Source organism: Archocentrus centrarchus, chromosome 2, assembly GCF_007364275.1.
Source record: "Archocentrus centrarchus isolate MPI-CPG fArcCen1 chromosome 2, fArcCen1, whole genome shotgun sequence".
In the NCBI taxonomy this organism is placed as follows: Eukaryota; Metazoa; Chordata; class Actinopteri; order Cichliformes; family Cichlidae; genus Archocentrus; species Archocentrus centrarchus.
Window position 1 is genome coordinate 9295907 of NC_044347.1, and position 27865 is coordinate 9323771.

At 44.0% G+C, this 27865-nt stretch overlaps 1 pseudogene; it reads left to right on the top strand.

Moving 5' to 3' along the window:
- LOC115798549 (NACHT, LRR and PYD domains-containing protein 12-like) overlaps nt 1-27865 on the top strand; it is a 58866-nt pseudogene that overhangs the window by 23254 nt on the left and 7747 nt on the right.

Sequence of the window (27865 nt, forward strand, 5' to 3'; positions counted from 1 at the left end):
CAGTGCATCACTGCGTCACAGGAAATGCTGCGCAGCAAGGTCCCTATAGACAGAACACGTCATAAGTACCGTTAGGTTTACAAGAGGCAAGGGTTTAGATCACTGGCAGTTTCTGGATAAAATCTGAATTTGGTGACGTGCCTTATCACACAGGTTTGATGAACTATCCAAGGAAATCTGTCAGTTCATGGAAAGTAAAGGAAAAGACTCAAAGGCTCCGGGATGAAAGGTGTCTTGTGAGTTGCTATAAACTGGACAGACTGCGCTCTGAGTTTTCACAGCGCTTTGCCGACTTTGAATCACAGAAATTTAACTTTGAACTGCTCAGAAGTGAACTTGCAGTTGATGTAGAGAGAACTCCGACAAACATGCAGATGGACCTGATAGATCTGCGGTGTAACAGCACAGTGAGGGCAAAGTATGACTGTGTGGGGCCTGCACAGTTCACCCAATTCATTCCTGACATGATGCCACGACTCTGCCTACATGCTGCTCAGATCCTCTGCATGGTTGGTGGTACATACCTGTGGAGCAAATTTTCTCTGTGATGAAGATGAATAAAAACCACACAAACAAGCCTTCTAGCTGATGCACAGCTTCACTCCATCCTGAGAGCCTCCACAGCTCAGAGCCCAACCCAAACATAAATGAACCTGCAGCCACACATCTGGCTCAGAGAAATGGAAGAAGAGAGAAACTAAAAATCTTTTTGTTTCTGAGCTTTTTACTCACATCGCAGTTTTTATTTTACAAAATGTCATCAGCTTGAAATATTCCCATTCTGCCTGATGTTATTTTTGAAGAAAAATATAATTTCATGTTTTATTTTAATGTGTTGAGGAAAAAAGTTGCTGTATTCTGGCTGTTCATATTCATACTGCTGATTAAAGTATTTTCAGTTTTTAGATGTTCAGTAAAGGTTAATCCTGTTTGAATCACGACTTAGACTGTGTTTTTAGTTTTGGCCCGTCCTGTGACTGAATTTGACATCCATGATTTGCAGCATTTAAAGCAGCTGAATCTGTTTTCTAACATGTACCCAGTTCAGGGTCACAGAGGAGCTGGAGCCTCTCCCAGCTGAAACAATACTCAGAGACACATCGACTCTCCTGCACTGTCGTGTTGCTCTGTTGTATGTTGTGTGTGTTGTTTTGCTGTCCTGCAGCTGAGAGAGGAGCAAACATACTGCAAACCTGGGTATCAGTGTAATGGCAGGTACATGCTGTGCAGCTAAATTACAGCTCGCTGGCTAAAGTCGGCTGTTACTGTAGAAACTAAATGTTAGTTTTACTTTTTTTGTGCCATTACAGGATTTACTGATGGATAAATTCATAGCTTTATTTAAAAAGTCTGGGCCAATGAAAAGAGCTAAAGAGGTTTGATGATGGAACCAAAGGCACTGAATCACCTGCTGTTTAATATGAAAGTCGACTCGAGTCTCTTCAAACTCTGAACCTGGAAAAAGTTCCCGCCATTTACACTGAAGTCATGTCTCTGTGGTGGCTCTCAGATATTAATTATTGATCTCTATAATGTATCTAAAATCTTGATGCTGTGTGAGCTGTTACAGCTTACAGGTCATGTCTTAGTTCATTTAAAGTTTTAAAAAGCCTTGAACGTGTTTCTGTCTGTAGACGCTCTTTAACAGCAACACGAGCTGTTAAACACATTAAGGTCAGTAAGGTCCATTTGTTTGTGATTGGACAAAGTGAGCCGACTGTGATTAACCAGAGTGTTTATAACTCTGCTCTCAGTCGTTTGAGTCCTGGTCAGACTAACTGATCTGTTCTGCTGTCATGATGGTTGAATCTCAGTGTGGAGTCGGGGGGTCCTCTGACCCTCATCCTGGTGATGATGTGGTGGAGGGCAGACGCACCGCTCTGGATAACAAGACGTCTCTGCTGACGCCTCCTCCTCCTCCTCGATCCTTCACTGGGCCGCACTTCACAGAGTACAACCAGAACAACTACAGCTTATGATTGACAGGTGGTTAGCCAATGAGGAAACAATTTCACTGTGTATAAATAGACTAATTACAATAGTTATATATCACATATACTTGTGTGGTTACATCAGTACATATGGATGCCCGCAGTAAAATTGCTAAAGGTTAAAGATCATGTTAACTGTGTTCACTGATTTCTTTTTAAATAAAACTCTTAAGAATTATCAAGTTCAACCTTTCTGCACTCTGAGGGATCTTCCAGGGATGGTGATGCTATTTTCCAGAGATCTGATTGGTCAGTAAGCACTGGTTTCTCCTCTGGAGCAGGTTAGGTCTGCAGTGCAGGGAGTGATGCACCTTCATAGCTCTGAAAGCTCAGGGTTAAACTGTTAGCTTGATGGTTCTGATAAAATGTCAGACACTGTGCGCTACCTGAAGGTTGAAGTCAGGTGTGTGTGGCTGTCTTTCACAGACTGACAGTCTGACAGCTGCAGCTGCCTCATGAATGGGAGTGTCAGACAGGTGGTTCAGGTGCAGCAGGAGGGGCGGAGTCAGAGAGACGCTCAGTTTGTTGGATAAAACCTGCCAGCGAGCAGGTCAGGTTCACAGAGTCTGTTACCCCGGTATGATTTCAGGACAAACTTTGGATAACTGTTGTGTTTGAAGACAAATCCACATAATTATAGATTATTGATTGACTGGAATCAGACAGTTTGATGAGCAATAAAAATAAAATGACAGTAATGTTAATTGTAATGTGTTTGATTGCTGTCAGGTTATTACGTTCATATTTCCTTGATGGATCATTGGTTGATGTTTGATTGTCATCAAAGAATGAGCCAACAGACTGGAGTCTGAACAGCGCCCCCTGCTGGTTCCCTCTAAGTGTTGCTATCAGTCTGCAGTGATCCTCTAGGATGGATCTGTGCTGGCTGTAGTTGGTCCCTCACAGCTGCACACACAGTTATTGTGAGTTCAGTATCATGTGGTCACAAACATTCATTCATTTGGCAGTTTCAGCTGCTGCTCAGAAATCTGAGAACAAGGAGAAGTTAGATCCACACTGACAGGTGCAGACGAGGACGACGCGTTCATCGTGTGACCGCGTTTCCATTTGGACTCAAACTGAGCAGTCTACCTGCGGGGCAGGTGTGACACAGCCATGCTGCACAGCCTCATTGTTCAGGTGTGAGTCAGTGTGAGAGAGACAATGATGTGTGTTCATCAGTGCTCCATCAAACTGCTTCACAGTGACACTCACATGAACGCAGTGAAGCTGGACACAAACAGCTGATTCTGTGGATCCTTTCGGGATTTCAGCCACTCTCCAAACACACGTCAGGCTGGCTGTGAAAGCACAAAGCTGCATCCACACAGTCACAGCTCAAATCTGGACTCTGGTCCAGGAAGCAGCTTTAGGGAAACTCCTGAGATTTGGGAAACTCCCAGTTTGCTCTTACAGTACACAAAGAGTGTTGACTTAAAGTGTGGCTCAGTTCCTGACCTGGGATCTGTCCGCCCCCCCTCCTGCTGAGCCTGGAGCAGCTGTCTGTCACTCACGTCCTCATACAGTCCGCATCACAGCAGATACCAGAACGTTTGACCTTCAGACAGTCGCTTCAAACATCATTCATTGTTCAAAGACCATCTTTAAAATCCATCTCTCAAACTCTGTGACTCTAATTGTTAAAAAGCCCATCCTGCAGACCATGCGTTAGCAGCATGGAGGCAGCATGATTCGCCCAGTGACCAATAGGAATACATCAATTAATCATTGCTCGCTCGAGAGCCTAGATAGAGGGAGCCGCAGCGGCACGGAAGTTATTGGACAGAGCTGGAATAAAGCTGGTCTGTGTGCGTGCGTGGGACGAGTAGAGTAAGTTCACCTTGGGAGCATTGTGCTTGTTGTTTGTTCCACATAGATTTAGCCACGTTTTTAATAGTAATTACTGTTAGTGTACAAGCGGCTATGTTGTTGTTACATAAGCGAGTGTGTTAGCATTGCTTCACAAGCTGTTGTAGTGAGTAAGGTGATGGTTATGGTGGAGCTAATATGTGTCAAACTAAGTTAGTTTGTACTGTTACACCTGTTGCTGCCGACAGCACCTCTGTTAAACCATGTCAGAGCGGCGCTGCAGTGACCTGTTTGGTCCAGTAGAGGGCAGTGTCGACCCTCAAATGAGAGATTTCTCCTGTTGATGATTCTGCGCTCATGTCGCCTTACTTGTCCTTACTGTTCATAGGATAATTTGTTTGTTAATGACTGTGATGCATGCTACATAGACGTTGATTAGTTAAAAGTGATATTTGAATATTTTGTACCTATTGTAGAACCACATTTCCACTGGTCAGCCTGAGTGTGTGCTTATTGTGTGGCAACAGAAAATAAAGTTCTAACCTGATGTGACATCGTCTCATGTCTCTGACCGGACTGTATTAAATGGGGACAGCATTGTTAGTGGGTTACTGTGTCCGCTATTCAGTTCAATTCAATTTTATTTATATAGCACTAAATCACAACAATCAGTCACATCAAGGCACTTAAAATAACATGTTGATAAGAATAAAGTAAAATCCAGCACTGCTGCAAATAAATCCCTTAAAGTGGGTTATGGTCTTCTGGATTTGACGTTTTCAGTGAAAGAAAAGTTTCATTCAGTGACGTCTTCACAGGAACTCAAATGAATCCAGATCAACAGAATCAACTTACTGGGACTTCTGGACTGGAATTATAAAGACAGAAGCTGGTTAATGTGGTGGTTTCTGGTCCAGAGCAGTGAAATAAAGATTTGAACTGCAGCAAATTATTTTGCGGCTGAGTCGCTCTCAGTGCTGCTTATTTCTGAGGTGACTCAAAGACTTTAAACACAGTAAAACGTCCTGTCCCACAGCCTGAAAAAGGAAACTTGGAAATTGCTTCAGTTTGTCGCAGATCAGAGTGAATTTAATGTGAGTCATTGAACAGGTGTGAGCAGGTGTTGTTGCTGTGTGTCTGTGTTTCCAGCAGAGACTCAGCAGCAGGTTAGAATCAAGCAGAACAACATTTAGACATTTTCTGCGTTACCAAATGAATTCCTGCACATTCAGTCACAGTTCAGGATGTATCAGTAACGAGCTGCACATTTTAGAAGTGTTCCCCCAGCAGAGAGTCTGCATCACTCTGAGAACATGCTGTGATTGACACACTCAGTGACACTTCCAGCTGATTTTAAACTCTGAACATCACCTGCTGCTAACCAGGTGATGTCTTCAGCATCAGTTACCATGATTTAGCACATTCAGGCCGGTTTGTCAGCTTTTCTATGACTTTGTGTTGTGATGGTCATGTTCATTGTTGCTGTTGTGTTGCTGCTGTCATACTCTGTGCTTTGTGTTTGGTGTCAGTGGGTTCATGTCCACAGAGCTCAGCGTGCGCAACAGCCTGGTTGGATTCATACACAGAGGTGAAGGTCATGAATGTTGTGCTGCTGCTTCGGTGTTTAACTTTACATGTGAGTGAGTGATGTGCCATCATCAGCGATGCTTCACTGACAGCAACAAGAGTGTGTCTTTAAAGCAGTGTGTGCCACCAACAGCCTGCTGAAAGAGGCTGATCCACTGAAGCTGTGACTCTGATCAAGGTCAGGCTGAGGAGGTCAGGTGCTGCACCTGCACACGTCACACCCTCCTTCAGAGAGTGGAAGCAGCTGGACAGGTTACAGGAACACAGCTGTTCCATCTGTACATGGTGGACCTGCTGCAGGCAGCTGAACACCAGCCTGTGAGAAATGAACGATGATATTAAAGGAAAAATCTTTCCAGCGTGTTTGTGTAACATGACTTTTATTCAGAGGATGGTAACAAGAGGAAGCTGGTGGGGAGAGAGCATCTTTTAATAGATGAGGACCTGGTTTCCAGAAGCTTCCTCATACTGAGAGTGAGACGACATCTAGAGCCCATATTTATAAATCATATGTATCTAACAGACACCAAATTGTTTGTGTAAATGGGGAGTCCTGTTCACACACTATGGTTAATTATGGAGCTCCACAGGGTTCTCTGCTAGGACCAATTCTATTTACAACATATGTTCGTCTCTTGGGTAGTATTATTAGAAAACATTGCATACATTTTCATTATGTATATTGTTATGCAGATGACATCCAGCTTTATCTATCCATGAAGCCATCATCCTCAAAAGGTCAAAGGAGACAAAGTGAGAGGGTGAGGAGGAAGAGAGTTTGTTCTTGAGAGGAGCAAATTTCAGAGCATCATTCCCGGAGGGCACTGGAATTATGCTCTGCAGCTTTTCCTACTGGAAGTGATGGTATACAGTTCACGTCTGGTTAGCTTCAGGGAAGCAATTGTTCTGCAGTCGGTACATCTCCTGGTGGAGCTTATGCTGGAGATGCAGTCTAACATCTGATTGGTCAGTTATAGTTTACTGATGCATGTAACCTTGTGTAGAAAGACGAGTAATTGATGTGCGCGTGTTTAATCAGCCAATCAGATCTTGAGAGAAAGAGTCATACAACATGGTGGAGCCCCCTCCTCACTGAAGTATAAGTGTGAGGTGGTGCTCAGAGCTCCTAAACTGGACTCCATGAGGATATTTTGTGGCTGAGTTTAGAGTTCTCTGAGAGGATTCTCAGGATGATTGGGAATACTGGCACAGCCCAGGACAATCCTCTCATTCCCGCTTCCTCTCACTGGCCATCAGTTTGTACACAGACAGTAAAAAGCTGCATTTAGAAGACGGGAAAGTTGTTAGTGGAGCTTCATTCATGTGCTTTGTCTTCATTAAAGGGACATTCTCCCTGCTTTTGTTCTGAATGTGTTCGATAGACTCTCTGTCCTCTCTTGTGATTGGTTCTTTTGGTAGCCAGTGTGTTATTGTTTGTGATGAGTTAGGAGTGAACATGTGTTGGTCAGTAATCTTTAATGTTCTGTGCAGGATTTTGAGTTTTCTGTAGTGTTATTCTAGGTGATCTCTGGATTTGGGTTCATTATTCTGTGTGCTTGGTGTAGCTGTCCTTGGTATCAACAAATGGAGTCTCGACAGATGCTTAATTCTTTATTTCCATTTCAACACCTTCGTATTGCACTGTGAAAACTTAGATTAAAAAATACAAAGGGAGAAGGGGGTTAGTTTATTATAAATTTACATACAAAACAAACTCACAAAATACATTTCACAAAGAAGAAAGCTACTCAAATAAACAGTTTCAAACAAAACACAATAATATTCCAAAATAAATGTGAGATGATTACTGTTGAACTCAGAAACCAAACAGTAAAACATTCACACTTTGTTACAAGGTAAACGTACCTCGCTCCACTAGCCAAGGTGCTATTTAATGTAAACAGAGGTGTCCATGGGAACAGTCCGTCTACTTAACCCTTTATTTACCAAGAATCATACAGGCCACCAGGACAGTGACATAAGAATCTTCAAGATGACACATGTAATGAAAATTCAGCACACTGCATTTGGGTCCACAATACTACCTTCCACACAGCTGATCATAGCAGAGCTGTAAAATCAGAGTTGTTCTTCATCGTATGGTCAGGTGTTTGTGTGATTTAAGCAGTTCTTCTGTCCCCTCATCTCCGTCCCTCTCAGGTCTCTGTCTCAGCTTGTTTTTACTCTTCAGTATCTGTGGCTGGTCAGTCCAGACCTGCTCTTTGGTTCCTCTGTTTTCTTTTACAGTTCAAAGGTTTCCAAAGACAATATCAAAATGTTCTTATTTGCTAACCTTGTCTCTGTTTACTGAGTTCTGAAGTAGGTTCTTAGCTCCTCCCTCTTTCTTATCCACCTTTTCAGTTTCTTCTCTTTCAGTTTCTCATGTTGTTTTTCTGTCTCTTTGTGACCTTTCTTGGATAAGACCAGAGGCTCGCTGACTCCTTGGACATGGACAGGAAACAATCTGATCCACATGGTTCACACCTTTAACAAGGACTCAGATTTGTTCATAAATAAAAATAAGAAGAATGAGGAATAGAAGGAACAGAGCAGAATAAAGTTTTAATAACCTGGTTAATGTTCAAACACAGACGCACACACATAACGTGACACACTCAGAGATGTGTTTAGTTAAACTGTACATTCCTCTGCTGACAGCTGATATTTAAGACTTTAGAGAAACTGATGGAGCAGAATACGAAATGAGACTTTTTTATTGACTTTGTATAAAGTAAATCTGAATTGAAGTGTAAATCAAATGTATTTGGAAGTTCAAACTCCTAATGTGTGTTAACCTGTTGTTGATGCTTCACAAAGCTCAGGAGAGCTGCCAACTGAAACTCTGCTGCGTGCAGGTACCAGTTTTTCTACTTTAGTGATGAAGATTGTTTCCTTGGCTGTAAACAGCCATCATCATCAGCTTTTTTTCTCCTGAATTTGATGTAAGATGTAGGAGAGAGCTGATCCTCACTTTAATGAGCAGCTCTGGACCATCTTCTTCTGACCTGACTGTGTTCGAGCATCATGGTGCTATTTTATTCCTTTAAGGTTTTTCACATATTACCCATCAGACATAAAAGACTGATGGGCTACTGTCGTCACCCCTCTGAGTGGGTGGCTGGTTAGGGAACTTTGTGGACATGATAACCCAAAAACGATGTGCTGTCATGGTCCTGGTTTGTCAGCGCTCTGTTTTTGTTCTTTGGTATCTTGTTAAATGTATGATGTTGGGTTTCCTAGTTTGGTTCTTAGTTTGGGTTCCTGCTTTATTGTTTAGTTGTGGATTAGTTTGTGTATCAGGTTCAGTAGCTGCTTTGTATTACTGTTTAATCACTTCCTGTAAGCAGGAGGCCGGAGCATCAGAACTTTCCTGTTTTCATTTTAAAACTGTGTTGTGTAAACTGGGCCTGTAAGCATATACAAATTTTTTGCACCTATAAACAGTGATGGCATAGTTACCTTGAAAAACTAAGCTGATTACTGATTACTCCTTTAAAAAGTAACTTTACTGATTACTTAATTTTAGGAGTAACTAAGTTAGATTACAAATGACCTTATTAGTTACATTCAACAGCTGCCAGTGTTGTGCCAAAAAGTGATCATCTGCCAAAAAGCAATTTCCGGTATTTGCCAAAAAATGATTGCCTGTATTTAAATGGCTGTAAATGAGTTGTTGACCTATAATCTGTGAAACATGTCAAACATGTCTTTTAATGACTGATATCAGGTCATTTTGAGAAACAGCATTTCTATCACAAGGTAGGAGCTGCACTAGAAACGTCGGAATCAGTTCATGTCAGACGATCACTGTTTGGCACAACACCGACAACAGCCCTGCCTCCTCACTTTAGCACTTTGTCGCCAGCACATAGTGCACAACAATCCTTGATATTGACGGTGTTCAGGCGAGCGCGGGATGCTTCCAACCGCGACAACCTTTGAGTATGGCACAACCCGACTGTGCCATGGCTTGACGTGTGTGAGGACCCGATCATCACTGCTTGCAACTTTAATTTATTTTGACTTTGACTTTTGTTACCCCAATAGAAGTTGTTGTAGCTGCAGCTTAACAGTGTTTCAGCAGCAGAGTTAATCAGAGAGGGTGTATTTGATTGATGGCTCTTATGTCTGAAATACTAATAATTTAAAAATATTTGGACCACAAATGATGGAAAGAAGGATTTCAATTGATGCTCATATGAATGATGTGTGTTTCCTCTGCAGGTGAAGGTAGAAAGTGTGTGTGAGCTGATGTGAATTCAGCAGCATGGATCAGTGTGAGGACAGAGAGGAGGGAGTCCCTCCCTCTAAAACCACTCTGTGTGGGGAACATGAGAGCCAGACCAAAGCTCAGAGGTGAGATGACCATCTCTAACTGTCCATGACTCTTCTCCATGTCACAGCTCAGCACTCACATCACTGCTGCATCATTATTCACAGGAACCAACCTGAACCTGAACCTGAACCTGCACCTAAACCCAGCTGTGTGTCCTTAAAGAGTGACAGGTCTAAAGGTGCCATTGTTGATTTTAGGGCCCAGCCGGTATCTGCTGCACAGAGGTGAGCTGTTAGTAACATGAACTCTTTGAGAGCTGATTTGTTGTTGGTTAGAAACTGCTGTGCAAACATGTCAAGCCTTTGGTTTCTAAAGAGCTGAAAAATCCACTTCAGCAAACAGGAAGTGATGCTTGGGCAAATTTTTTCTTCCATCAGTCATGTTGTAGAAATTAAGAGGGGGTTCATTCTGCAGTGAAAACAATGACAACACCAACTTTACTGCACAGATTTCACTTTTACTCATAAAACTTTTAGCATCAAAATGACTCAAACACTGGTTATTTGGGTTTTTGTAAACTTCTAAACACAAAAGCCACTCTCCACTTTTCTCCACTCTGAAAATCCACCAAATAAAAGTCAAAGTATAGGGCGCCCGGGTGGCTTAGTTGTGACGCTGGCGACCACATACATATGCCGCGGTGCAGGTGGCGTGGGTTTGAGTCCCAGCCTGTCGCCAGTTTGACCGCGTCTTCCCCTGTATCCCCCCCCATTTCCTGTCTCTCTCCACTGCCGAGAAAAGCCGCTGTGGCCAAAAATGCAAAAAAAAAAAAAAAAAACCTTTAAACTAAAGTTTGATCTTTGTGGCTGTTGGAGATCAGTTCATCTTCTGTTCACTGAACTATTGACGGAAACAGAAATTTGAAGCTTTTCCATGTAAATGTTTGTAGGCTTCAAGCATCCATCTCTTCACACAACTCTGCACACATGGAACTACACTGACTGTGAGCGGAGCCCAAACACAGCTGACCTACTCTAAATCCTGCACCTGAATGCTTCCTGAGCAGACACAGGTGACTGATGCAGCTGCTGATTGGCTAACATGCAGCTCACATGATCTTAGCCAAAAGAAGCAGATAACCTCCCTGAAAGATGAAGTAGATAATCTTAAAAATGTGTTTAAATCCAAATTTTGTACCAAGTTTATTGTGGTGTCTTCATTACTGATGTTCATTCCCTGGGCTCCTGCAGTACCCAGGATTTCTGATATTGGTCCAGTCATATCTTCCTCACTTCGATTAATTAAAGGTAACCAGGGTTACACAATGTCACAAGGGGTCACCACAGCAGGTCTGCATGTTTTTGATCTGGCAGAGTTTTCCCACTTCATGCCCTTCCTGAGCCAACCCCAGTTTCTGTGCACCACTGCATCCTGATTATCTGAAGTGTGTTTTGGTTACAGGGTTTGTCAGTGGGTTTGTAACCTTATCTCCCAGCAGAGGGGATAAGTCTCATCTTAGGCAGTGACCTTGCTGGTAGAAAGCTGTTCCCTATGCTGAGAGCAGCAGACAGACCTGTGGGTTCTTAAACAGATATCTATACAGTATTGATTAAACCTCTCTAGGCCCTGTAGTGTATCCTGCCGCTGTTCTGACTCTATGCCCAGTTCAAAAAGCTGAGATTTCACCCTCTTAGATACTTGTATGGATTACTGCCAGGAAACAGCTGAGTCACAGCTAGTTAGCAGCTCTCTAGGCAAGTAGGAAAGGATAGATGTTGGAGTTTGGAAGCCAGAATTATGCATTTCATCTTAAGTTGATGATCATCTCAAAGGGCTGATTTTTCTTAAGTCAAATGTTTTACAGCTGATAATTCTAAAGAGAACATGATTTTGACCTTTGCTCAGGAAAAAGTCTCATAATTCGACTTCGACTTCCAATAATCCTGATTGGAATTCAGCTTCAAGTCAAAGGTAGAGCTTCAGGTTCTGACTGTCAGGTTTCTGCTCTGAGGTCCAATTTAAAGCTTTAAATACTTTTGACCCTGACGTTGTCTCGACATTAATGCTCAGCAGAGCACTCAAAGCAACACACTAATCCAAACTGCTGACTCTCAGTGGGATCTGCTGGATGAAAGAACATTTACAGCTACAGGGAGTCATTTACTACTTTTCCACCACCGAGGTGCCGGTGCTTGTGCCAGTGCTGGTGTCCATTTCAATAAACCGGCGAAACGCTTAAGAATGAGCCCACGTTTCCACCGCACTTGGTGAACTGATCCTTAACGTATGACTGTGGGCGGGTCCTCTTCTGGACACGGAAGTCAAAGGGCACAAACATGGGAAAATACGCTCCCCTTTTTTTGTGCTGCGCACATGCCAAACAAAGCTACTGCAGCATCTGTGTGCAGCACAAAGGTAAACACAGACAGCGATTACGATCAAGACAACAAGTACGCACTTTGTGTCCTTTTATCTGTGATATGAACTGATACAAAACAGCAAGTTCAGCCTTAGAGCCCAACCTAATTCACAGCCGTGAGAATCGCTTCACTTTTCTCATATAATACACACCATGCAGTGAAAAAGCGATAGAAAACTTTATGTTGAGTTAGCTGAGTCAGGCCCTTCTGCCGCTTTCGTCACGCCCTCTTGGTTCGAGACCAGCTAGCTTGCGGGGCCTGAGTTGAACCTGTTTTTTGGCTGAGCATCGAGTGCGTTCGTGGTGGAAAACCCGCTGAACGGTTCAAATACTGGCACCGGCACTGGAACCCCGTCGGTGGAAAAGAGGCCACAGAGTCTGTTTCTGTCCAAATGTCACTGACTGGATCTTTATCCTGTGCTTGAACTAATTCTTGATGGTTCCTCCACAGAGTGGATCAGGAGAGCTCAGAGGGTCCCAGTCGTCAGTCTGCCCAGCAACACCAAGCACACCTGGACTCCATATTTATGGTCTGTACATGTACAGCAACTACTTTTAAATCTATTCTGTTCACAGCCCATGCTTACTCCATGCTGCTCTTTGTAGACCAGTGGATTGTCTGTGTGTCCAACATGGATCTGATGTTTGGCTCTATGATTCAGTCTGATTGGGTCATTCATGAAGTATTCTGTTCCAGCTGCTGGAGGACAACATCATCACTTTTGTGAAGAACGAACTGAAGAAGATCCAGAAGATCCTGAGTCCAGATTACCCAGAATGTTTAGAGAGGGAGGATGAAGAGCAGAGGAAGAGCAGCAGAGATGCATTTGTGAAGATCACACTGGACTTCCTGAGGAGAATGAAGCAGGAGGAGCTGGCTGACCGTCTGCACAGCAGTAAGAGGATTTCTCTGAAGATTTAAGCTGCTGGATGAATGAGACATTTAATGATGTTTAAAGGGAGGAACCAACATTTGAACAAATTTGTCACTGTGATTTTATAAAAAATGACCTCGTATCTTTGTTTCTTTATTCAGAACATTTTGTTGCAGTTTGTCAACGTGAACTCAAATCTACCCTGAAGAAGAAGTTCCAGTGTGTGTTTGAGGGGATCACTAAAGCAGGAAACCCAACCTTTCTGAATGAGATCTACACAGAGCTCTACATCACAGAGGGAGGGACTGCAGAGGTCATTGATGAACATGAGGTCAGACAGATTAAAACAGCATCCAGGAAAAAAGACAGACCAGAAACAACAATCAGACAAGAAGACATCTTTAAAGGCTCACCTGGAAGAGATGAACCAATCAGAACAGTGCTGAAAAAGGGAGTGGCTGGCATTGGGAAAACAGTCTTAACACAGAAGTTCACTCTGGACTGGGCTGAAGACAAAGCCAACCAGGACATCCAGTTCATGTTTCCATTCACTTTCAGAGAGCTGAATGTGCTGAAAGAGAAAAAGTTCAGCTTGGTGGAACTTGTTCATCACTTCTTTCCTGAAACCAAAGAAGCAGGAATCTGCAGCTTTGAAGACTTCCAGGTTGTGTTCATCTTTGATGGTCTGGATGAGTGTCGACTTCCTCTGGACTTCCACAACACTGAGATCCTGGCTGATGTTACAGAGTCCACCTCAGTGGATGTGCTGCTGACAAACCTCATCAGGGGGAACCTGCTTCCCTCTGCTCGCCTCTGGATAACCACACGACCTGCAGCAGCCAATCAGATCCCTGCTCAGTGTGTTGACATGGTGATAGAGGTCAGAGGGTTCACTGACCCACAGAAGGAGGAGTACTTCAGGAAGAGATTCAGAGATGAGGAGCAGGCCAGCAGGATCATCTCCCACATCAAGACATCACAAAGCCTCCACATCATGTGCCACATCCCAGTCTTCTGCTGGATCACTGCAACAGTTCTGGAGGATGTGCTGAAAACCAGAGAGGGAGGAGAGCTGCCCAAGACCCTGACTGAGATGTACATCCACTTCCTGGTGGTTCAGGCCAAAGTGAAGAAGGTCAAGTATGATGGAGTAGCTGAGACAGATCCACACTGGAGTCCAGAGAGCAGGAAGATGATTGAGTCTCTGGGAAAACTGGCTTTTGATCAGCTGCAGAAAGGAAACCTGATCTTCTATGAATCAGACCTGACAGAGTGTGGCATCGATATCAGAGCAGCCTCAGTGTACTCAGGAGTGTTCACACAGATCTTTAAAGAGGAGAGAGGGCTGTACCAGGACAAGGTGTTCTGCTTCATCCATCTGAGTGTTCAGGAGTTTCTGGCTGCTCTTCATTTCCATCTGACCTTCATCAACTCTGGAGTCAATCTGCTGGAAGAACAACAACCAACATTCTTGTTACTTGAATTGCTTAGAACAAAACTATCAGGAAGAGCAGCAGAATCCACAGAGAAATTCTACCAGTATGCTGTGAACAAGGCCTTACAGAGTCCAAATGGACACCTGGACTTATTCCTCCGTTTCCTCCTGGGTCTTTCACTGCAGACCAATCAGAGTCTCCTACAAGGCCTACTGACACAGACAGGAAGTAGCTCACAGATCAATCAGGAAACAGTCCAGTACATCAAGAAGAAGCTCAGTGAGAATCTGTCTGCAGAGAAAAGCATCAACCTGTTCCACTGTCTGAATGAACTGAATGATTGTTCTCTAGTGGAGGAGATCCAACAGTCCCTGAGATCAGGAAGTCTCTCCACAGATAAACTGTCTCCTGCTCAGTGGTCAGCTCTGGTCTTCATCTTACTGTCATCAGAAGAAGATCTGGATGTGTTTGACCTGAAGAAATACTCTGCTTCAGAGGCGGCTCTGCTGAGGCTGCTGCCAGTGGTCAAAGTCTCCAACAAAGCTCTGTAAGTAAATATGTCAGCATACCATAATATTTAAAATAATTCACCAATTATTGAAAAAGGTAGAGATATTCTTCTGCCACTGTCACACACTGGCACCGTGCGAGTGGCAGCATGTTGCAGCAGCTCCCGTAGGTTCTTGTGCTTTTTCTGTGTTTTTCTCTATTTTTGTAATTTCCATAGTTGTGGAAAGATTTGTTCTCTTATCAATCGTGCACCATCCATCCATTCTCTTCCGCTTATTCGAGGTCAGGTCACGGGGGCAGGAGCTTAAGCAGAGAAGCCCAGGCTTCCCTCTCCCCAGCCACCTCCTCCAGCTCACCCGGAGGGACCCCAAGGCGTTCCCAGGCCAGCCGAGAGATATAATCTCTCCAGCGTGTCCTGGGTCTACCACGGGGCCTCTTCCCGGTGGGACATGCCCGGAACACCTCACCCAAGAGGCGGCCAGGAGGCATCCTAATCAGATGCCCGAGCCACCTCAACTGGCTCCTTTCGATGGGGAGGAGCAGCGGCTCTACTCTGAGCCCCTCCTGGATGGCCGCACTCCTCACCTTATCTCTAAGGAAGAGGCCAGCCACCCTTCGAAGGAAACTCATTTCTGCCACTTGTATTTGCGATCTTATTCTTTTGGTCACTACCCAAAGCTCATGACCATAAGTGAGGGTAGGAATGTAGATCCACCGGTAAATCGAGTGCTTCGCTTTTACACTAAGCTCCCTCTTCACCACGACAGACCGGTGCAGCGTCCACATCTCTGCAGAAGCAGCCCCGATCCGTCTGTCGATCTCCTGCTACCTTCTCCCATCCCTAGTGAACAAGACCCTGAGATATCTGAACTCCTCCACTTGGGGCAAGAACTCGTCCCTGAGCCTTTTCCAGCTGAGGACCATGGCCTCAGACTTAGAGGTGCTGATTCTCATGCCAGCTGCTTCACACTTGACTGCAAACCATTCCACTGTAAGCTGGAGGCCACCCCATGATGAAGCCAACAGGACCGCATCCTCTGCAAAGAAAGCAGAGATGAGACTCTGAGGCCACCAAGGAAGAAGCCTTCCACCACCTGGCTACGCCTAGAAATTCTGTCCATAAAAATTATGAACAGAATCGGTGACAAAGGGCAGCCCTGACAGTCCAACACCCACAGGAAACGAATCCAACTTATTACTGGATATATGGACCAGGCTCTCAATGGCCTGCAACAGCGGGCCAGACACCCCATACCCCTTTAACAATCTGGGATTTTTTTGGTACAAACCCCTAAAAATGTAATAAAATTTTTAAGTTAAAGCTGTTCCTAAACCCTTAGGACTATGTGAAAAAACTTGGGCATTTTGTAAAGGTAACATTCTGTATTTTTTTACCACAAAAGTAAGATTAACTCTAAGTGTAACTATCAGAAAGTTATACTCTTTGGAACAGACAGATTTGAAGATTTTTTTTCTCGCCTACATTAAAAAAAATAAACAAGAGTGTAGACAACTGAAGTTGGTACTTATGAACTAAAACACACCATGATTACAAAGAATAAGGTCTTGGCTATTCCCATTTCAAATTTGAAAACAATAGCTGTACAAATGAACATTTTATAGCATATTTCATATGGTATAGGTTGTGCGTTTTTCAGAGGGACATTTTTGGAGACTACAAATGGATACTTTGGATGAATTTAGATAACCCTGAAATATGCAATAACCTTTGAATGCTTCATCCTACAGACATCAATGAGGGCTCTAATGAAAGCTTACACTTAGAGGAATTAGAATATAGAGCCAAAGCCACTCTTCCTGTTTTAGAAATTCATATTTTATCATAAAAAAAGCAATAAAGAGTAAACTAAATGTGTGCATTATTAAAAAGTACTCCAAAGCAGTGCTATAGTCAACAAACATTTTAATAAACACAAATATTTTTAACTATTTACATATTTATTGGCACATTATTATTTTACATGTTGTTTTCTCTGTGCCAGTCATTGTAGCAGTCACAGTTTGCAACAAACACAGGGCCATGTTGCATGTTGCACACTTGACTGGAGTTTTTTTCATTTCACTTTAGCCTTTTTCTGTTCTTTTCTTTGTGTTTTGGCATCGTTTTGAACTAAAAACCCATCAAAACAGCAATAGCACACGTAAAACAACTTTTACGCATGAGCGCACAGAAATCCTGTAATGACTAAACTCTTACGCACGGTCCTCTCTTCACAAAACACAACAAAACTCACACAAACTACACATTGGCGTGTTCAAAACGTCATTGGCTAAACGTCTGTAGCATCGTTTTTATTCTGTGAGCTGATAGGTTGGATCTTCCACGCTAAAAGTTGGGAGTGAGCTTGTGCTAGTCTGTGACACTCATTGGCTGTTGCTCACTACAGACAGCCGTCACAGTGTCCCAGTTGGTCAAGTTAGGTGTCAATCAAAGCCTAAGACTCTGGGCAGCCATTTTGAACAAAAGCAGTTCATGTTAGCAGTAAATCCGAGCTTCTACAGGAGGTAAAGTTGGCAAAAAAGTGTCTCTACTTTTTTTCAAGAAATTTTTAGGCTCAAAAACAAAATTCAAATTAGAAGAAGATACAATGATTCTTAAGTGGTGTGCATATGATACACAGTTTACACCAAATAAGTTAGATACAAGATTTAAGTTATGGACACATAAAGGACTAACAGCAGTATGCAAGATAATGAAGGGAAATACACTATTAAGTTTTGAAATAATTAAAGAAAAATACTCATTAAAAACACAGGATTTCTACCGCTACCTACAGATGAGACACTTTGTCAGTGAAAAAATAAAAAGGATATCAGAATCAAGCAAACAGCTGCTGGATCTATTTAAAAGAGCATATAATTCAAACAAAGACAGAGGTATTATTTCAGGTTTATATAAAGGGCTTAGGAACATGAAAACACATTCGACCATCTATATAAAAACAAAATGGGAAATAGAGGGAGAATTAAATATAACGGAGGAAGAATTGATAACAATCTGGGAGTACCAATGGAAATGCAGTAGCTCACTAAGTTGGAGGGAGTTTGGCTGGAAAAGCCTGATTAGATACTTTATCACACCTAACCAGAAATCTCAGTACAAAGGTAACTCTCTAGCTTGTTGGAGAAATTGTGGAAGCATGAATGCTAACCATTATCACATATTTTGGGATTGTCAGACAATTAAAATGTACTGGAAGGGAATACATAATGCAATACGAGACATTTTAGGTAGCCATCTGCCCTTGGAGAGTAAAGTTCTTTTCTTTGGACTGGTGCCCAAAGAATGGCCGAAAAGAGACAAATATCTGTTTAATATCCTATTAGTGGCTGGTAAAAAGGCTATTACCAAAAAATGGCTCACTCAGGAAAGCCAAACTTTGAATATGTGGATGGACATTATAATGGACATATACAGGTTGGAGAGAATAACTGCAGAAATAAATCATAAGACAGATCTATTTGATTCACGATGGGAGAAATGGATAGACTATATAATAGCACGCAGGCCGGATACTACTTTGGTTAACTTTATTTAATGCATGATTCACAAAAACAACCACCCCCTCTCCTCAAGCGTTCATGTTCTTGATAGTTCATTGTACTATTGTACCTTTTTTGTAGTTCTGTGCTTTTTGTTTTTTTTTTATTTTATTTTTATTTTAATTCTATCATTACTTTACCCCAAAAATGGGACATTCGGACAGATACATGGCAATATGGTTGGAAATAGATGTATATTAATTTTCTGGATGCTGAATGTCAATAAAAATACAATTTAAAAAAAAAAAAAAAGAAATTTTTAGGTGCCCTAGTGGATGCGACTCGCGACTCGCATTTTTGACCTCATGGATGTTTTGGATTATATTCACTGGACTGTTATGGACAGAATGATGGGAAATTATCAAGATTTGGACTCGAGACAGCCTTCAAAGGTAGGGAACATCAAATTACTAGTTTCGGGTATTAGTTTAAAATACCCTGTGGTTTATATGCTGTGGTAGTTGTACCTGGGAATGGCATATATGTTTGGAAAGAGGAGAGCCCTAGCTTTCTTTTGATGTGTCGCATGTGTGTGTTTGCCAGGCAGGGACAGAGAAATTTGGCTGTAGAGTCAGAGAAGCTGCAGGACTGCCCGGATATGGGCCATCGGATTGTTATAGGGATACTCCTGCAGGAGCTCCCACAGGATACCACGAGGGACACGGTCGAATGTCTTCTCCAAGTCCACAAAGCACATGTAGACTGGTTGGGCAAACTCCCACGCACACTCAAATATCCTTGAGAGGATAAAGAGCTGGTCCAGCGTTCCGCAACCAGCACGAAAACCACATTATTCCTCCTGGATCTGAGGTTCGACTAACGGGTGGACCCTCCTTTCCAGCACCCTGGCATAGACCTTACAGGGGAGGCTGAGGAGTGTGATCCCCATAAAGTTGGTGCACACCCTCCGGTCTCCCTTCTTAAAGATGGGGACCGCCACCCCAGTCTGCCAATCCAATGGCACTGCCCCAGATCTCCACGCGATGTTGCAGAGGCGTGTCAACCAAGACAGCCCTAAAACATACAGAGCCTTCAGGAACCTGGGGTGAATCTCGTCCACCCCAGGGGCTCTGCCACCAAGGAGTTGTTTAACTGCCTCAGTGACCTCACCCCCAGTAATGGGCAAGTCATCTCCCTCGTCCCCAGACTCTGCTTCCACTAGAGAAGGCGTGTCAGTGGGATTCAAAAGGTCCTCAGAAGTATTCCTTCCACTGTCCGACTATAGCCTCAGTTGAAGTCAGCAGCACCCCACCTGCACTATAAAACATGTGAGTGGAGCACTGCTTTCCCCTCTTGAGTCGCCTGATGGTTTGCCAGAATCGCTTTTATGCTGTCCGAAAGTCTTTTTCAATAGTCTCACCGAACTCCTCCCACACCCGAGTTTTTGCTTTGGCCACTGCCCAAGCTGCGTTCCGCTTGGCCTGCCGATACCTGTCAGCTGCCTCCGGAGTCCCACAGGCTAACCAAGCCCAATAGGACTCCTTCTTCAGCTTGATGGCTCCCTTCACCTCCAGTGACCATCATCTGATTTGGGGGTTACCACAACGACAGGCACCAACCACCTTGCAGCCACTGCTCTGAGCAGCAGCCTCAACAATGGAGGTGCGGAACATGGTCCATTCGGACTCAATGTCCTCAGCCTCCCTCAGAATGCTGTCGAAGTTCTGCCGGAGGTGGGAGTTGAAGATCTCCTGGACTGGGGCTTCTGCCAGGCGTTCCCAGTGCACCCTCACAATACGTTTAGGTGCGCCAGGTCTGTCCAGCATCTTCCCCCACCACCTGATCCAACTCACCACCAGGTGGTGATCAGTTGACAGCTCAGTTCCTCTCTTCACCTGAGTATCCAGAACATACGGCCACAGATCTGATCGTACGATTACGAAGTCAGTCATCGACCTGCGACCTAGGGTGTCCTGGTACCATGTGCACTTATGGACATCCTTATGTTCGAACATGGTGTTCGTTATGGACAAACTGGTTTGCACAGAAGTCCAATAACAAAACACCATTCGGGTTCAGATCGGGCAGGCCATTCCTCCTAATCACACACCTCCAGGTCTCACTGTCATTGCCCATGTGAGCATTGAAGTCTCCCAGGAAGACTATGGAGTCACCGGATAGAGCACTCTCCAGCACCCCGCCCAGCGACTCTAAAAAAGGTGGGTACTCTGAACTGTTATTCGGCGCATAAGCGCAAATAACAGTCAGGACCCTTTCCCCGTCCCGAAGGCGCAGGGAAACAACACTCTCATCCACCAGTGAAAACTGCGACGTGCAGGCAGCAAGCCAGGGGTATACAAGAATACTCACCCCAGCTCGCCGCCTCTCACCGAGGGCAACTCCAGACTGGAACAGAGTCCAGCCTTTCTCCAGGAGACTGGTTCCAGAGCCCAGGCCATGCATTGAAGTGAGCCCAACAATATCTAGCTGGTATCTCTCAACCTCACGCACTAGCTCAGGCTCCTTCCCCACCATAGAGGTGACATTCCATGCCCCAATAGCCAGTCTTGAAAGCCGGGAATTGGTCCGGGAAGTGTGTGTGTGTGTGTCCTCGTGGTTTTTCATCATGGGGGGTCTCACTGAGAGGAGTGGCTCTGTGCTTACATACACTTGGGAATAGCTGCTAGCACTCTCCTAAACACAGCTACTGCCCAGAGCCAGACCCGTCATCCCGCAGGAACTCAAGAGGAGACGTTTTGGTGCCAGGCCAGAGCAAGAGTCAAAGCGAGAAGAAGGAAATATAAACCCTCGGTTCCATCTGTCATCATGGGGAACATGGGGTCGCTGGCTAATGAGATGGATGAGCTGTGGGCACTGATAAAACAGCAGAGGGAGTATTGGAGTGCAGTGCATTGTGCTTCAGAGACATGGCTGCACCCGGACCATAGTGCCACAGTACACGGCTTTTTTCCACTGTTCGGGCCGACAGAGACGTTAAGCTGAGCAGTAAGAAGAACGGGGGAGGCAATCGAGGACATGTTACTGTGAAGGAGCGTCTCTGCTCACCTCACATTGAACTTTTAGCTATGAGTATGCACCCATATTATATGCCACGTGAATTCTCCTCTGCTGTATTGATCGGTGTTTACATACAACCATCAAATGATGGAACAGTGGCATGTGACATCATACACGTGACTGTCGCTGACCTACAGCATATGTCATGTACTGCTGTAGCAGGCAAGATGGAGGACCCCAGAGCAGGACACCCAAGGCACAAGCTTAGGATTTAAGCTTTATTAACAGAAGTCAACAAAGGATGGGCTGGAGGGGAGCCAGCAGCACAAACTTTAACTGAAAACAAAATGTAACCTAACATGACTTGGCTTAAACATAACACATAGGGAAATACCGGGATGACAAACTAGACGGTAGACATGAGACGAGGGACTAAGACATGAGAACAAAATAGACATAGGACAAATGACAGAAAGGGGGGACATGGAAAAGGACAGATAAGTATAACAGAAAACCATGATAACCTAAAATCCTAATTCATAACTTAAAACATAACTCAAAGAAACATAAGGCACACTGGGCCAATGAAAGCATAGGTAACCAAATAACCCTCCTACCCCCTACCTGACACAACTGTACTTCATAGGAATATGCAATGTGCAATATGTGATGCCTTGATGTTTCTGATTATTTGTGCTTTTAATATATTTATGTGTAAATGTGTGAGTGCTTTGGTGTGGTTGCATTGAGTGTGTGGATGTGAGCATTGATCTTTTAGTGGTTGCACATGCTAATTTTGTTGTGTATCAATTGCATGATGACAATAAATCTATCTAAATCTAAACACCCAGAGGCTCTTATCACCATCACTGGTGATTTTAACCATGTCAGTCTGAACTCCACTCTGCCAACCTTTCAGCAGTACGTGGACTGTAAAACACGGGACAATCAAACTCTGGACCTTCTGTATATAAACACCCAGGATGCATACAAAGCCACTGCCCTTCCCTCACTAGGTAGATCAGACCATAACCTAGTCCTGTTAACATCACAGTATGTCCCTGCAGGTCAAAGACAAAGACCTGTTGCCACCAAGTCTGTGAGGAGGTGAAATCAGGAGGCCAGTGAGGCCCCGCAGGTCTGCTTTGACACAAGAAGCCCTGGATCACAAGTGACCTGAAGGCCCTACTGAATGAAAAGAAGAGGGTCTTCAGGTCTGGGAACAAGAATGAGCTGAGAAGGATAAAGCATGAACTGAAGGCAGGGCTGAGAAGGATACAGCATGAACTGAAGGCAGGGCTGAGAAGGTGTAAAGATGCATACTGGGATAAGCTGGAAACCAAACTCCAGCTGAATAACACCAAAGAAGTGTGGAGGGGGATGAAGCTGATCACAGGCCTCAATCTAAGAGATCAGCAGCAGCAGGGGGGCAGCCTGGGCACAGCCAGTGAACTTAATCAGTTTTTCAACAGGTTCAGTACCGATCCTAACACCTCCTCAGCCATCAACCCCCCCACCCCCTCCTCCATGCGGGGCTTGAGTGTGATGGCTGCCCAGGTGAGGAGACAGGTGGAGTGACTCCACCAAGGCACATCCCACATCAGTCCCAGGGTCCTGAAGTCCTGTGCTGCCCAGCTGTCTGGCATCCTGCAGTACCTCTTCAACCTGAGTCTCCTTCAGGAAAAGGTACCGGTGCTGTGGAAGACATCATGTTTAGCGCCGGTACCAAAGAAAGCCACCCCTTCTGGTCTTAATGATTTCAGACCAGTTGCCTTGACATCACATGTCATGAAGGTGCTGGAGAGACTGGTTCTGGCCTGGCTTAGCTTGCAGGTAAAATATGCTCTCAACCCTCTTCAGTTTGCTTACCAGTCTCATGTGGGGGTGGATGATGCAATTGCTTACCTGTTGCAGCGTGCTCACTCTCATCTGTACTGGTGGCATGCTGAGAATCATGTTCTTTGGGATTTCCAGTGCCTTTAATACCATCCAACCATGTCTGCTGAGTGAGAAGCTGCTCAGGATTGTGTCACCACTTCTGCTGTCTCCTGGATTGCTGACTATCTGTCAGAGATGCCACAGTTTGTATGGCTGGGGGGAACCCTGTCTGATGTGGTGGTTAGCAATACTGGGGCACCACAGGGGACAGTTCTATGTCCATTCCTGTTTACCTTGTACACCTCGGATTTCCAGTACAACAGTGAAACATGCCACCTGCTGAAGTTCTCTGATGACACTGTAGTGGTTGGTATATTAAGTGTGGTCAGGTGTAAAGGGAGCTGGTGAGGAGCTTTGTGGAGTGGTCCAGCAGAAATCACCTCCTTCTCAATGTTAGCAAGACAAAACAGATGGTGGTCGACTTCCAGAGGAATAACACTGTGACTAAGGCCATTAGCATCACAGGAGTGGATGTGGAAATGGTGGACAGCCACGGGTACCTGGGTGTTCACCTGAATGACAGACTGGACTAGAGGACCAACAGTGATGCTGTGTATAGGAAGGGGATGAGCAGACTCTACTTTCTAGGGAAGTTCAGATCCTTTAATGTGTACAGTAAGATGTTGGAGATCTTCTACGAGTCTGTGATAGTGAGTGCCATCTACTTTGCTGTTGTCGGCTCGGGGGGCAGCATCAGGAGCAACAAGCTGATTCACAAGGCTGGAACCATCATAGAGCAGAATTTGGAGACATTTGAATCAGGGAGGGACTGAACAAACTGCTCTCTATTATGGACAATCTCACTTTCTCCACTCCACACTAATGAGGCAGCAGAGCTCCTTCTTCCTCTCAGACTGATTCAACCTCACTGCCATAAAGAATACTTCAGGAAATCATTCCTTTCCTAACTCTTCTTTCTGTGACAGGTGAACACACCTGTCAGGACATAAGATCCTACACGCAAATTTTGTATCATATCATCGGAGCCTATCCCAGCTGACATAGGGCGAGAGGCAGGTACACACCCTGTACAGGTCGCCACCCTGTCGCAGGACCAACACAGAGAGACACACTCACACCTATGGGCCAGTGACCAATTAACCTAATCCCAGTAACTGCATGTCATTGGACTGTGGGAGGAAACCAGAGTCCCCGGAGGAAACCCACGCAGACACAGGGAGAACATGCAAACTCTGTGGTGCCTCGGTAGAATGTGGTGAGGATGGGAGGGGAAAGGTGTGATCTCCTCATCTGGCACAGGAAGTGCAGACACTGCTGAGCCTGTTTAACAAGTGATGAGATGTTTAGTGATGACTCCAGACTATCAGTCATACAGGTGGAACTGAGTGGCTCAATTTTGTAAAACACTAAACTGTTTAAAATTGTGTGAACCTCTGCAGTTCTGTGAAGTAAAATTAATGAAAATGAACAAAATGAAACAGAACAGGAACAAGTTGTTCAGGTACCAGTCAAAATTCAAATCTTTGTCAATATCAAAGTGAAGAAGGTCAACCATGATGGAGAAGCTGAGACAGATTCCGCAGAGAGTAAGGGAAGTCCTGAAGAGTCAGCTGAACGAGAGGAACAAGATCTGGGAAATCGACATCTGCACCCTGCTGGGATAATAAGCTGGTGAATGAAGAAGATAGAAGCCACTGACAAGGAGACAGGAAAGTTTCTTACCATGCATGGAGGGTTTCACCCCAAATCCAGCATCCTGAGACTACGCTAAGTGGAAGGAAGGAGGCCAAGGACTAGTTAGTGTCAGAACCACTATCCTAGATGAAACAAAGATTAATGAATACATCAGGAAGACGACCACAAAGGATCATGTTCAGTGAATACCTCAAGCAGCAAAAACCCGAAAAAGAAGAGGAAACATCATGGAAGTACAGGCTCCAGCACGGCATGTACCACTGGCAGATTGATGAAGTTGATGATATCCTAGAACTGAAGAAACCTTTCGGATGAGATGTGAAATGACGTGAAACCATGGTGGCTTTATTATCAGCTCAGGATGAAATCTACAGTTTCCATCTGTAACAGTCGTAATTGTGATGTCTCTTTACGACAGTCTGGTCTTTTCGTGTTGATGATGTCACCAGTGTGCGCCCACCGCTCCTCAGTAGAGAGCGCGGGAGTTGTGTTTTGCACACGGACATTTTGGCTTGAGGCGGACCCTTTCCTTTCCTTATTTTTTGTGCCGTCATAGGTTGTATGAACACTGCTCGTTTCCATGTGTGTTTATGTAGCAGCCGTTCAACCGGGCTTCATAAGGTTGTGAAGATTACGTTTATTAAAAGGGCAACACTGAAATTCCCAATGCCAGTGGGATTGTGCGTTTTTTGCTGCCAGATAAGCACGCCCGCCGCCTCCTCTTCACCACCGAACACAACCCAGACGTTACACATCTTTCTAAATATGTTAATCTGTCAGCCAGTTCCTCTCAATTATTTACTTTATGTTACTGTGGGAATCATCAAACCAGGTCCGAAACAGATAAAGGTCATCGATTCAGACCAGATCAGGCCTGCATGTAGTTCAGCTCTGCTGAAAGTGCTACACTAGAACAAGAATAGAATAGATTTTATCAGTGCCCCCCCCCCCCCCCCCCCCAAAAAAACGACGAAAACTGTGAAGCTGCATTAGGTTTGACAACAAAAGACAGAAACAGACCATCAGACAAGAATAGAGTATACATCAATCTAAAATAGACAAAAGGTAAACAGTCAGTAGTGTATATGCACAGTGATGGTTTATATAGAATAAAAGTGGAAACTACAATGTTGCACAAAAGATGAGTGACATGTTTAAAAATTGTACTTACCTACTCTTACACCACAGTCTTGAGCTGTGTACACACTGGAAGCACATTGGTAAGAACTTCACGTTGCCAACAGATATGTCTTGCATTCGCTTGTAGTTGCCAAATATTCACTTTCTATGGTCTATGGCCACCACCAACCTTTGGGATGGAAGGAGGAGTTACACTCTTTACTGCCAGCAGGAAGAAACTGTTTTTAATCTTTGGACATTCATCAGGTTGATAAGTTTTTACTGGACAGCTTTTATTATTAACATATTAATTACTTTTAAAAGTAACTCATGGTCCACAATGACGCACATTAATATTCCTGACACCACTCGATTTTATTTACCCATTGCCATGGTGAATCCTAGTATCAGAGGTTCATTAATGATTGCTTTATTTCTCAACTCACACATGTGCTTAACTCAGGGTCAACACAGACCAAGCTAACTGAACAAACTCTGATCAGCTTTTCTGGAACTGCAAACTGAGTTTCCATCTCAGAGTTCATCACCTCAAAGTTAATGGCTGCAGTCAGTTTGTTGAACCTGTCGCCTAGAATATGGCCCAGATCTGAATGAGATCTCATTTGTTGATTCTTGCAATAATCTACATTTGTCTCTGCTATCAGACAAATGCAGATTATTTTGAACTGAAGTCCTAGAATAAAAGCTTAAAGCTGCAAATAAAATTAACAAGTCCTCTTTCAATAACTACATGGTTGTAGTTATTGAAGTGATGGAGTGAAGCTTCTGTCTGTTGGAGTGGAGAATTGAAATTGGAAATGCTCAGGTCAGGAAAAAATAGAATCAGTAAGAATTGTAGCTTATTCAATTAACTTCATCCACATTTTGCTTTATGTCTGTATTTTTAGTATTTCAGTCTACATTTCAGGCTTGTTTAACATAAAGCAATAAGGGTTTCAGCCAGTCCTGAAACAAGATGATATTTTGCCAAATGTAGTAACTCATCACTACATCATGAATACACTTTCACACCAGTGTTTTCTGTCCTCTTGCTTGTGATTTTTCAGACTGGGTGGCTGTAACCTCTCAGAGAAAAGCTGTGGAGCTCTGTCTTCAGTTCTCAGCTCCCATTCCTCTAGCCTGAGAGAGCTGGACCTGAGCAACAATAACTTGCAGGATTCAGGACTGAAGCTTCTGTCTGGTGGGGTCGAGAGTCCAAATTGTAAACTGGAAACTCTCAGGTCAGAACAAAAATCTATCAGTAGAAATTGTAGCTCATTCAATGAACTTCATCCACATTTTGCTGTATATTTAGTATTTTTAGTATTTCAGTCTACATTTTTGGATTGTTTAACATAAAGCAATAAGGGTTTCAGCCAGTCCTGAAACAAGATGATTGATATATTGCCAAATCTAGTAACTCATCACTGCATCATGAATACACTTTCACACCAGTGTTTTCTGTCTTCTTGCTTGTGATTTTTCAGACTGGGTGGCTGTAACCTCTCAGAGAAAAGCTGTGGAGCTCTGTCTTCAGTTCTCAGCTCCCATTCCTCTAGCCTGAGAGAGCTGGACCTGAGCAACAATAACTTGCAGGATTCAGGACTGAAGCTTCTGTCCGGTGGGGTCGAGAGTCCAAATTGTAAACTGGAAACTCTCAGGTCAGAACAAAAATCTATCAGTAGAAATTGTAGCTCATTCAATGAACTTCATCCACATTTTGCTGT